A 14029-nucleotide genomic window follows, 5' to 3' on the forward strand; every position below is an offset into this window, starting at 1 on the left:
TTCGATGGGATTCGAACTCACAACGCTACGCATCCAGTCACCTAGCGAAGACATCAAAGTCAAGGAAGGTCTGTCGACCAGACCACATCCCCTCGGCCACTCAACAAACCCACGACTAAGTGTTAAATCATCCCGCCCACTGTTTGCCAAGGCGCTGGACTTTGCCCTTTAAGTAAAAAACACCGGACAAAATGCTTGATATACATTTTGTATATTTACGTATATTGATGCATGTAGAAAAAACAATATTAATGACATACGTAGCGTATATCTTTGTATATAGAACATTTCAATAAGTTGATATGCATAGCGTATATCTATGCAGATCAAGAGTATATGTAATGCAGATCTTTGCACACTAAGTGTGCACTGTAGTTTTGCATTTCATTAGTATACGTACGTGTATACTTAACGTATTTGACACATGTGCAGAATCAGTATATGTGTATATATTGTTGTATATCAAGAATTTGCCCAGTGAAAGTAATTTGGTGAGAGGTGAGAAATTTTAGAAAACAGAAATTCGACGAAATACAAAAATGAAATGTAAATGAGCAATATATTGAGTCTTTCATTAGACAGTGTGGAGTCATGGAAGTTTGTTAATGTAATGAATGGCGAAAAACTAAAACCAAAGCAATTAAAATACACACGTATCTGAAGGAAGGCAAGTCATTGGACGTTCCAAATTGGAGGCAATTTCAACCTTTCACATTTTCAATGTAAATATTTGTTACATAATGTATCGTTATCTTATTCGGCATATATGCATCAAATGTATTTTGTGTCAGTTCGGATGCAGAATGATGATATGTGAACGTAAAGAAGTTCTTCAATTGGCATTTGCTAAGCGGAACAATCTCAAAATAAACGATTCCGTCCTACATTCCCGAAACAATGTAAGAAGTAGAAGAGAAATTCTTTTGAGAGACCATACATTTCTAGTCACTTATTTGTTATGTTCAAATTATTTTTCATAAAGATTCTGCTCTTTCATTTTATTCAGTATTTTAAACCCTTTTCAAAGATTTTTCACATACCACCGTATGCTCAGCATGGTGACAAATCTCGTTTTTTTTTGCGTTTGAGGGTTTCAAAGTCAGTGTTTTAATTTATCATCGATAAATTACTTTTGATGGTTTACTTTCAGCGAAATATATATTTGTGTGATCTTAAAATATATCTCGAAAGACTCAATTATTTTTATTTTTGCTATCACAGGTGACAAGGTCGTCGTAGTTGTAGCGCATGACAATAACTATTGTGATAAGGAACATCTACTATCACCATGGTCGAGGGCTAAAATAGCATCACAATTTAATCAAGAACACATAGATGGACCCGAGGGTTTCATATTCTCTTGGAAAGATAGTCCACAACCATGCCACTCGCGACAGATCTTACAGTATCTGCAACGTAACTTTGAACAGAATAAAAAACTGAGATTTCTGCAGGTGCCTGAAATGTGAGTAGAAACATTTATTTTTAAGAAAAACTAATTAAATATTCCTTTCATGATTCTCACAAAATTCATCAAACCGCTTAAAACTGTATTGTTACATTTACTTCATCAGTTTGTGTAAAGAATTGAGTTCTTAACTTGATAAGTTAAACTAAAGAAAACATAAAACATTTACTGAGGAGGAGGAAGGAGTGAGTAAAGCGAAAATATGTATCATTAGTAAAAACTATGTTATAGCCAAATTGTTTGTAAATCGAAATGCGAGGCCTAGGGGCGCAAATCTCTGGGTGAAGTTATTTAAGACGAACGATTCAGGTCTGTGAGTCCTACCTCAGAGACCAATTTCTATAATATACCTTATCGCATGATCACATGAAGTTACCCGGATCGTCACCAGTGCAACTTTAAACAAAGAGTAGATAACTTCGAATTTGCTGTGTTTTACATCTTTAACGAAAATTAGGTTTAATTTGTTCTGTGCAATTTACGAACAGAGTAATCTCCTGCATTTGAGAGTGTACACTCCATCATTGTCGCTGTGATAGTGTCGTTATTTATCAATGTCATTGTGTCGTTATTGCAAAGCGTACTGGCGGGAATTAGGTAATTAACTGTTGAAACAAATTTCAAGGGTGGCAAATGTTTAAAGTTTGGCCCCACAGTGATTCTTTATGGATATTTTGACCCTCAAAACCTACTTAATAACGATCTGCATGATCCAGCAATAGAAACCGCATGCCGTGTTAGTTCTCGGTCCCTTTTCGAAACATTTTGTGTAACTTTAATGCATATATTTCAGGATTCCCCATTTCAAATATATTTTGTGGAACGTTTGTTTGATTTCCAAGGCTCCCATTGACGAGTCGTTCTGTGAAAACAAATAGAGCCCAAGGTTTCCCCACGATTTCAAGACATTGTATATAAAATAAAACTTTTTATGTAAACCGTTTCTATGTTGTTACCATTACGAAAGATCAAAATTTGCCACAAGTTTGCATTCCTTATTTGTTACAAACTTGATACAAATTCTGACATCCAAACAAGCACCAAACTTGCTAGTCAGTTATATACACTTTGATTCAAATATTAGCCAAGTTAGCAGCAAGTATGTGTGGAGAGTGTGATGAACATTGCACCAAGTTTGCACAGAGAATGTAGAGGTCATTTTGTTTTTGTTTGTATGGAGTGTGCACCAAGCTTGGGGATGGGGGAAGAGAGATTCAATATCTGGGGCATGGTATCTGTTGCCTTAGCAACAGCAGACATACTGTTGCCCTGGTAACATTTCAGGGGATTTAGATGATTGTAATTCCTGACAGCGTCTTTTTCAAAGCAATGCTCACACAACATGTGGTACATGACATCATCGTGCTGCTTCTCCCCACTGTATTGTATACAAATGATTCTTTCTAAACTGGCTTATAAATGTACTCTTTAGATACGTTTACCTTGTCAGCAGCAGATTCAAAAATCCACCATCAAGTCATGTATCCAGATGCTAGGTTTGAACATCTATGAAAAAGTTGAGAGGATATTACTACATCCAACACGCACTCACCCTACAACACATTCAATTACACTGTATACGCCACTGTAAAAAGAAAAAAACTTCTCGGACAATAAATTGGTAACTAAAAAACACAATATATTACTGTAGAATAAAACAAAATGTATCTACTACAATACGCATACAATATTTAACAGCACGAAAACGATTTCCCTTTAGCCGAAAACCTGAAATTTCATGAATTTTCATTTAAAAAAGTAAAAATATCAGTTAAATTATGAAGATGTTCAGATTTGGAGAAGTAATTTTTGCTTTAGTTGCCTTTGCATATTCCATTGCTGATATTTATGAGGAAAACATTAATTTTAAAGCATTTGGCAAGAAATCCCATACTTTCAAGTATGGTGAAAAAAATCAACACAGATCAATGGTGTAAACATTTTACAAATTACAAATGTAAAACTGATCACTAATTTGTTTAAAATTAAAATTCAAAAATTTCAAAGAAATGTTGATATCTGTACTCAATCACAGAAAAATTCACAACGAAAAAATCACAATGTGACATTTATGGTTTTTAAACCAATATTTTTGTGTGTTATCTTACACTTAATGGGTTTTGTACTGTAAAGCCTATAATTGTTGCATAAAAAGCATCGATGGCAATTATGAAATAGATTTACAGGAATTTCCACTAAAACACATGGGACTTCTTTCTTTTATGTGGTCATTCAAAGTTAGTTCTCATACAAATCAAGAAATTTCTTGCAACAGACACAACCAACCATGCAAGAAATTTCTTACAAGGGACACACCCATCCATGCAAGAAATTTCTTGCAAGGGACACACCCAACCATGCAAGAAATTTCTTACAAGGGACACACCCATCCATGCAAGAAATTTCTTGCAAGGGACACACCCATCCATGCAAGAAATTTCTTGCAAGGGACACACCCATCCATGCAAGAAATTTCTTGCAAGGGACACACCCATCCATGCAAGAAATTTCTTGCAAGGGACACACCCATCCATGCAAGAAATTTCTTGCAAGGGACACACCCATCCATGCAAGAAATTTCTTACAAGGGACACACCCATCCATGCAAGAAATTTCTTGCAAGGGACACACCCATCCATGCAAGAAATTTCTTGCAAGGGACACACCCATCCATGCAAGAAATTTCTTGCAAGGAACACACCCACCAATGCAAGAAATTTCTTACAAGGGACACACCCACCCATGCAAGAAATTTCTTGCAAGGGACACACCTATCAATGCAAGAAATTTCTTACAAGGTATACACCCATCCATGCAAGAAATTTCTTGCAAGGGACATGGCTCACAGTTGCAGGAAATTTCTTGCAAGGGTGGGTGTGTCCCTTGCAAGAAATTTCTTGCAAGGGACCCACCCACCCTTGCAAGAAATTTCCTGCAACTGACAAGTTGACATGGGTAAGAACCCAACAGATATTTCACAAAGAATGAACTTGTGGCAATGAAATAATGACTGTAATTTGACTTGAAAAATAACGAAATGGCTTTTGCTTGCATATTTGCACATATTTCCATGGAAAATCATATTAAAGGATATATTATATATTAAATTTAGTTATTTCCAAAAAATATCTTAAACTATCAAGAAAGTTCAACCACTTTTGATCAAATCAGAAATTCATGGTGAAATTATTAAGTACAGCAGAACTGAATTTTATAACCAGTTATTTAAGAGAAAATATTGGAAAAAAGTGTGGTTTTCGTTAATTGGGAAATTGTTTTCGTGCTGTTATTTGTACTTTCTACATAAAATGAGCTGTAAAATATATTCATTTTGGCATATATGTATAGTACACTATAATTCAAAACATTCCCTGACAATGGAATTTCCATTAAAAAATGGTAAATTCAGTCTCTTTAAAGAAGATCATACAGATCACATTTTTTTTAATGTGTACCAAATAGAAACTGAATGGTGAAAAAATTATGTTAAATTCTCATAGATACTTTACTTTGAAAATCTATTTGTAAAATTTTGTAATTTTTGTTATATATACTTTATATATACTATATAATAAAATTCACTTTAAACATTTCAAAATACATTTCCAATGGAATGCACATGGAAAACATGAGAGTTTTAACTTAATGTTGTATTATTACATGTTCCAATCAAAAAGCAATAACAGCAAAATCATGGTAAAACAATTTCCATAGCTACAAAAAATAAAATGTTAACTTCCATGGAGTATGTGATGACCTTGACTTAACAGCGATATTTGAACAGACACTTAGTGCTCAGTCCAACTTCCAAAAGCAAACAACTAAACACCACCAAATCCCACACTACTTGGATGATAGAGTAGTTCCGCCGAGTCCAAAAACATTTCTTCCACCGTAAGATACCGACAACTCTGACGAAAATAAAACTGATAAAACTCTGTCATGTCCGATTTGTACTGTGTTATTCCTCAATGCACAGCATGCAGTGGAGTTTCTATCATAAGTACCAATGCAATGATCGATAGGGACAGAGGTCACTTCTTGTCGTCATATGATGTTCTCAAAGAACAGTGGTTGGTTTGAAATAGTCCTCTGTGGCATGGAAAGTGTCAAAGCAGCAAACTCTAGCTTGAAACCTCACTGAAAACCTGCGGAAGTGTCAAAGGCCATTTGAGTGTACCCATAACGGACATCCATGATCCACTGAATGTGTTTAACTTACATGAACTCTCAGTGTCGAACGCAGGCAATGTCCTTCAAACAACAATTGTACTCCCAAATCTCTTCTTTGTTCCCTTAATCGTCTGATGACAGAAATAATCTACAATTTCTCCCCAAAACGGCGAGTAAAAACGTTGTAAATTTGACTGCTGAAGCAAAGTCATGACTTGGTATGTACTGGAGTTCAAATGCTGGTGTTGGCAAAATTAGCCAATCAAGTGTCTCTCTTCATCACATGTGATCTTGTAAGAGTCGAGTTCGAATACATAATAATCTGTGTGACCTGTGACCTGGATGCTGTCATGGATCTGAAACGTCAGTTTCTCGAGAAAGGGAGAGTATATTACTTTTTGACCAACTTTTATGCACTTAAAATCAATCATTTGAAGACATTTGGTGTCAGCTGGGATCCATGGTCTTCGAACATGTGTAATAATGCAAGTAACAATCATGATTTATAGCCGTGGCAACGTGGTCCAGGTATGACAGTGAGAATGGTTTTTGGCGGACACATGACAGGTACTCTTCAGTGGTTACGACTAGTAAGCGGAACAAAAAAGTCTTTAAGGTAGAACGCACCTCAGGGACAGAAATTCAGGCCTTCAAATTTTATCAATTTTCTTCTGACCTACCACTTGGGGGGGGGGGGGCTCATTTTGACGCTCTTGGCGAAAGAAAAGTTTTCACCGTCTTAGTTTTTTGAGATCGGAAAATTTTATTTTTCTCATAGAATTAACACAGTGATGGCGGCCATTTTGAATTTCAATCTCGAGAAATCGCAAGTTATTTGTCACACTACTACAAAGTTTGCACGGTGACCCCTGATTTTATTCTTGAATTGGTATGAGAATGGTTGAAAGTTTCACTGAGGAAAGTTTGAGCAAAAGTTTAAGTCTTTCACTTTTGAGGTGCATATTACTTCAACTGGAATTCGAGTACCATTTGTGGATCCTAACCATTTAAAATACGTCCCAGGAAATTGTTCGAAAAAATGGCAGCTGAACTAAGTTTCAGTCGACTTTTGACGTTTTTCATTCATGATCCCAGGAAATGTTGCATTGGTTTGAAAAAAATTGTGCATTCCACGCGTAACTTAATTCATATGTGTTTAAAAACCGACAGTATTTAATTTTTTTTTATAAAAAAGAATTAATGAAGAATTAATTAATTAATTAATGAACAGAGGGTACTTAGTTCGATCAAAAAAATCTGAAGTTCGTACCAAACTTGATATGTATTTTACATATATCTACAAACTTGGTACAAATTTCACAACAACCATGGTGAAAATCCCATAGTATGTACAAAACTAGTACAAACTTGGTGCACATTTCACATGTTCAATTAAATTGTGTATCAAATTTGTAACATATATGTACTAATATGTAGCAAGTTTTGATCTTTCGTACGGTATTCAACCAGTATTTTTTTAAGATTCTATCCAAAATCAAGTTGAAATACCGGTAAACTGGCTCTCATGATCATGGCATTGTGACCATTCAATATTGATACTTTTTGCAGTTGTTTCTCAAATTTCCTCGTCACTTGACATACAGCCTCAGTCAACCTGATTGGCGCTACATTTTAAATAGATATTTCGTAGTTGCCTGGAACATATTGTTATTCTCATATTATGGAGCAAGTTAAGCACCGAATACTCTCACAGGGGACAAAGCTATTCATTATCTTCTGCTTCATAAAAACATCCGATATCCAGCAATCGGGGAAACCATAGCGATTCTTGCATTCCCAAATGCGAAAATATATTGAAATACACCTTATTATCGTACAGTTGTCGACGAGTTGCACCAATGTCAAGATCTGTATAGGCGCAGGGCTGTCATGTTGAGTTTTTTTAAAGGTCGTTGATATATTCCACTGACACTTGCTATATAACGTCTTTCTCTTGCTTGTGCGCCAACGATACAGTAATTAAACTAGTCTCTTTGTGACTCTATGTATTGTTTATAAATAGTGAATATTAGCTCTCTTACTTGGTCTGTTTTTGGGCAATTTGTCCACTTCCTTCGAAAAGCATGAAACACTTATCGGTATAGCTGTCTGTTGTAGCATGTCTGACTATAAAGTAGACATGAGAGAAGCAGAATGAATGAATTTGCGAGAAAACTTAGGACAAAGGGGATCAATGCGTGTAATTCAAAAAACAGTTGTAACACACAACATGGAAAATAAAGCTCTCATGGCAAATCACCAATATTTGGCTGTTTAAACCTTTTATTTGATTTTTCTGATGTTTTACGATCAAAAATATCGTGGTCGAAAGCACTGTGTACGCAGCTTCTTCTGAATCAGCTTACTGACTCAGAATCTGCATGATGCCACCCTGGCACCTCCGGGCATGTTCAAATATCCAAGATTGCTGATGATATGGATAAACGGCCAAATTACAGCCCATGAGATGCCGTGAGACTGATCATGTTGTCCATTGCCAATGGTGTCAAGGAATTCATTTGTTTCAAAGGTCGACATTTACAATCCTTAATTTGCGTGAAAATCAACGATGACCACCAAAGTTGCTGTTTCATGGTGTATCAAATATCTCACCAACTGAACAGTGATGCCATTGGCCTAATGATTTAGATGTTTCATGACGGGTTTAGGTGGGGGAAGTCAAAAATTATGTTTACTGTAAAATCAATCATACATTCAAAATGAAAGTTTCATAGTTTAATTACGAAATAACCCCCAGCTGCAGGAGGGTATGTAAAATGCATGACATATAGCACGAGCTGATAGGTGAGTGCTCCAAAAACTCGTGAATACCCTCCTGCGGTGGGGATTATTGCTATTATATTACTTCAACTTGTGTCTTTGTTGTCTTACTTGGGTATTTTCAACACTTTAAGCCCATAATGCAGAACACGGACCTCTGAGAGATTGAACGTCTGAAATTCTGTGCCCGAGACCGAGCATTTTTATAAGTTGGGATTACGTACAGGCAACAGTGTCCTACGATAACTATGCATTACATTCATCAGCATTGCATTTTTATTCGCATGCAACACGGACACTAAACATGTCATAAAATGCCTGCTGCAATCACATATAAAACGGGTCAAGAGTTCAAATCATACGAAAAAAGTAACATTTTTTTGTAAATTTACATAAGAACAATAGTTCTGGCTTTTTTGGCACACTGTTATGTAGGTCACTGTTATGTAAGCCTAGTTAAGATCAGGATGAAAAGCCAATTGAGGAGGAAATTCCTGGTTATACTTTTCATGTGTTGTTATTCGAGCAATGGCAAAGAAACTTCTGAGAATCAAAATATTCTCAAAAATAATGTCACAGATGTTGACTTCAATGACACATTTCTCACTCAGGTGTGTGATGTGGATCATTCCGGAATCCCTAGTGGATTTGAAACCTCCAGTAAAATTCGGGCTGACCAAGGCCAGACATTTTCTAGACCATATCTTATTGAAGTACAAAACAAGGACCAATATATCTCATTGACGACGAAGCTGAAACTTTGAATAGTCCTGTTTGTTATTATACAAAGTCTGGTATTCTCATGCGTAAATTTAGACCTTCATATGTCTTGGTTGATGACGATTGGGCTATAAAACATCAAATTGTGGTTCCAAAGTCCTACCGTGCTGAAATATTGAGCCTGGTCCATGACACCCCCTTGGATGATTATTTAGATCATAAAATTCTCTGCCACTTTTATTGGCCCGATCTCAGGCAGCGTGTAGCACATTTCTGTAAAACTTGTCACACATGTCAAATGGAAGGAAAACAAACCAGACCATTCCAAAGGCCCCTTTTACAGCCAATTCCTGCATTTCAAGAACCATTTGGTAGGATACTAATAGACTAGTGTTGGGCCCCTACCAAAAACAAGATCAGGAAATGAGTACATGTTGACAATTATGTGTACATTTCATCTACTCGGTTCCCAGAAGCCATACCACTGAAAATATAAAGACAAAGACTATAGTGAAAGCTTTAGTCAATTCTTTGCTTTATTTGGCCTTCCTAAATGTGTCGAGTCTGATCAAGGCTCCAACTTTATGTCTGGAAATTTTTCAACAAGTAATGGATCAGCTAGGCATTAAACAGTATAGCTCATCCGCCTATCACCCAGAAAGTCAGGATGTTCTTGAGCGATTTCATCAAACTTTGAAAATATGATTAGGACCTACTGTTTTGACACAGATAGAAGCAGTGGGATGAAGGAATTCATTTCCTGCTCTCTTGGTTGAGTCTCTTGGTTTCAGCCCAGTTCAGCTTGTATTTGGACATACAGTCCGTGGTCCACTTAAGCTCTCTAAAGAGAAATTCCTATAGACGATAATGATTGTCTTAATATTTTACAATATGTTCAGATTTTCGTATAAAATTCTCTATGGAATGTGAATAAGCCAGAGAAAACCTTGAGTCATCTCAGCAGTCTATGAAAACCAAACATGATAAAAACACCTCAAAACGGAAGTTTGAACTAGTCAAAAATTATTGTTCAGCTTCCGGTTCCTGCAAACCACTCCATGCTCGTTACTTTGGGCCATATCTAATTGATAAGAAATTAAGCGATTTAAATTACATCATAATAACACCTGACAGGCGAAAACAAAAACAGTTATGCCACATAAATATGCTTAAGCCATATTTGGATAGGAATAATCCTACTGTAACACAACCTGTCAGTGCAGTCAGTTCAAACCATTATCAAAGTAGCGATAGTGAAACTGACTTGAGTGAAAATACTCTAAATTCAAAGCTGGGCTCGGTCAAACTCCAGAATTCAGAAATCCTGGAGAATCTTGAGTCTACAAAGTTGGCACACCTCCAGCCGTCACAACAGCAACAGGTGAAAGAACCGATCCATGAACAATTGGTTTCAAGATTCCCAACGAAAGCAAACGTCATCTATCACAATGTTGATGTCGCCAACAGTAATCCTGTGGAACAACATCTATACAGATTGAATCAAACGAAAGCGAAATATCTCAAGGCAGAACTCCAATATTTGCCGAACAATGACTTTATTGAACTCACTAAAATAGTGCAATCACTGCAAATGAGTTTTCTTTTGTTCTCTCAATAGGTTTAACAAATTCCACTGTGCTTTATTCAAATTTAGACAGGAGGCCATCACTGTAGGATCAGTATGATTGATGCACGGGACTTCGCCAGAGACAAATTGAACTTGGTTTGGTAAATAAACTAGGTCAGTCCAACTACAGCAATAGGCACTCTACGATGTTATATCAGAAGCCAGAGCTTGAAGTAAACGTCAATGGGTTTGATAGAAAGGCAAAACTCTGGTTTCAAGTGGCAGATAAAACCATTTATTCAACGTTTCGGTCCTTCAAAGGGACCTTCTTCAGGAATCTAAAATGACATAAAAACACAGTCGGCAACGATAAAAAATACAGAACACTGTGGGCAAAATGGCCTCTATATTGTTCACTCAAAGTGTGACAATTTTTTGCCGCACATACGCTGAATGAGCGTAAAGAGAGCCAAATCAAGCTTCCGCGTAATCTTGAAAACTTCGCCGAATTTCCTAGCCGCACAGCTAAATATTCAGGAAAGAGATGCAGATTCCATTTCCTCATATGTTCCTCTGTCCATTATGATATTTCGGCAGTAATTTCATGAAGGAATTCTTAAAATACCGAAGCGAAAATACTCTATGCAAAAATAGGCGAAAACACGGCCAACAGCACAAACGATCGTAAACTCGTCATTTCATAAAAACAAGAGGGAAATTTAAAAAACTAAAACCATAGAGTTTTAGTTAACCTTCATGAGATGCTTAATCTCAAATATTGTGAGAAATAACAGCGAAATGAAAAATTTGGTCCGGCGGGTTTTTTCAGATGTCTTTTTCATTTTACGATGTGCCGAATAATTTCGATTCCCATAGAAAACAATGGCGTTTATGCGCGTCCGATCGACCGAACACATTGCAAACTTCTCGCCGGTTCAAATTTTTCAATTCTGAACCAATGATAATGAAAATTGGCACGGTGATCCTTTGACTTATAAGCAAAAATCGTATCGTTTTAGATTTTTGAATTTCTTCGTAAAATTTGTTTTATTGCCATTCTATTCATTCTGATCACTAAAATATACTGTTGCCGTCAACAATATGGCGATCTGACGGCGTTTACATGTGCAGAACAAGGGTCTGAAATTGACGCAAATCATCAGCAAGTGTCTCCTAAATTGTACAGATCAAATGTTGTTGTCCTTTTATACAAAATTTGGGTGAATATGAACCATGAACATCACATTAAATTGGTAAAATAACGCGAAACGGAAGCGAGCTGGTGTAGAGTCTCCACTGTGAACGTGTAGTGAACGTTATCGATCGATATTCTTTTGTTGCGAATTGATACAATGTTGTGTTGCATACCCGCGGATCGCATGGCGCCAAACTTGTCCAAAGAGCGCCAAAATATGCTGAGACATAAAAGTATCACCAAAACTACACAAATTGTCTTCGATTCAATTTGAGTTGAAGAAAACAACAGATACGTTGATTTTGTGTACATAAGTCAATATATACGGGCTGCCATGGAAAAATTCATGACGTAACCCTGAAAATACGAGCGACAGGCGAGCAGATTTCGATCGATATTTTATTGTAATGAAATTGATACAATGTTCGCTGTCGTCACTAGCAACCAGCCAAAGCGTTGTCCGGCGGGGGCGCTGTACTGAACAATTTAGGGCCCTTTTTGCCCATAGTGGAACATTGGAATAAAAGGACGATGGAAATGGTTGAAAAGAGTACATGAAAAAATAAAATTGCTTCCTTAGCCAAAGTAAAACTTTTTGAAGAGAATAAAAATTTCTTACAGGTAAAGTGCTCGGAACACTTGAAGTCCTAGTTTTTGATCAAAAACTAATGGAATTATGAGAAGAGAGTCGCTAGCTGATCAGTGCTAAATAACTCGAGCATGTTAAGGCACGGCTCCCGCAAGGGCGCCCTCTATCGACGAGTGCGTTTCGGTTTTACAGGCTAAATCGACACATCCTTCAGTATAAGTCAAACTTTGTATATGCATTTTATAAAAAACGACTCCGCAAAATAGTATTATGTTGATGAAATCCACGAAATAGTTATTAATTTGACTAAATAACGGTATTTTTGGTTCGAAAATGGTATTGTCAGTTCGAGCATAGAATCCAGCCGCTAGACTCCCCCAGATCCTGTAAACAACCACATTGTCCGCGTTGACCCCACTTTCCATCACTAGTACCACCTATACTGTAAGAAATTTCGCACCCCAATTAATAACTCTCCACAAAATATCAGCTGACCCTTGCCGGACGACCTCCAAAACGAGCGTAATTGGGGTCAAACTGTGTCTGCACTTGCTTTCTGTGAAAAAGAATTGTCAGCATGATAATGACAAACATGTCAATATAATATTTAAATCAGCGATTTTAAAAAAGTAACATGTTTAGCGGCTGGATTTTGGCATTTTCTTTTCGTAATTTGGGAGTCTATCCGGCCCGCGGGGAATCCCTATGCAGGCCCCTGGGGAAGCCCATCCAGGGACCACATACAATGCTTTATGGGTAGAGACAGCTGACTGTATCCTAGTAACGAGGCGGCCGCGTCCATTTCAGCACGCATTCAGCAATCGCGTCGGTGCGAGAGCAGTTCTGGAGATCGAGAAGATACTTAACCTTGCTTTTGTCTCTGTCGGTTTTTTGTACGTGTCGTGAGTGGTGACGAGCAGATTTTGCAAAAACACCTCAGTTTGTCCATGATGAATGATGGCGTAAAGAAGTGGCGGGCCATTTTAGGGATCAACATGTGCTGATGGCGGCAACCATGATGGCGTGGCAGATCGTCTATGTAGCCGACACGAACACGAACTGTCTGATACCGGCTATCAAATACTACGCAAAATAGTAAAGAATGAGCTACAAAATCACTATCAGTTTTAAGTTGCAGGTAGTATAAGTCTGTGCCTTTGTATAAAATACTATAAAAATAGTTGAAAGTGAGCAACCAGCTGAAAGTTAGTCGAGGAGTTACACTACATTAGCATCTCATTGTCGGCTACATGCACTGTGTGCCGATAACGTAGCCACAATATCCTTCTTCTAACTGCGTTCATTTCGATATGTATAAGTCTTCGTTGGCTCTGGATATGCTAAAGACCGAAACGGTGAAGTTGGTTGGCATAAATAGCTGTTCCAAAACTCCGGTTGGGTCTTTTGCCCACGTGAGCTGAAGCCTCGAAGCCCGGCCTCGAAGGCTACACTCGTACACCACATACACGTCCGCGATCCAGTTGAATCATGCTGAGCGCGCGCGCTCGGGGAAACATGAATATTTATTAGTGCTAA

General features: G+C 37.3%; 1 long non-coding RNA gene across 1 annotated transcript in view; it reads left to right on the forward strand.

Annotated features, from left to right (window-relative positions):
* Positions 1 to 1326: 1326 nt before the first annotated feature.
* LOC139130401 (uncharacterized) overlaps positions 1327 to 14029 on the forward strand; it is a 97290-nt gene continuing 84587 nt past the window's right edge. Inside the window, exon 1 of the long non-coding RNA XR_011551842.1 lies at positions 1327 to 1465. This is a non-coding gene — a long non-coding RNA (uncharacterized lncRNA). The remainder of the gene's footprint in view (positions 1466 to 14029) is intronic.

This window comes from Ptychodera flava, chromosome 4 (genome assembly GCF_041260155.1).
Source record: "Ptychodera flava strain L36383 chromosome 4, AS_Pfla_20210202, whole genome shotgun sequence".
Taxonomy (NCBI): Eukaryota; Metazoa; Hemichordata; class Enteropneusta; family Ptychoderidae; genus Ptychodera; species Ptychodera flava.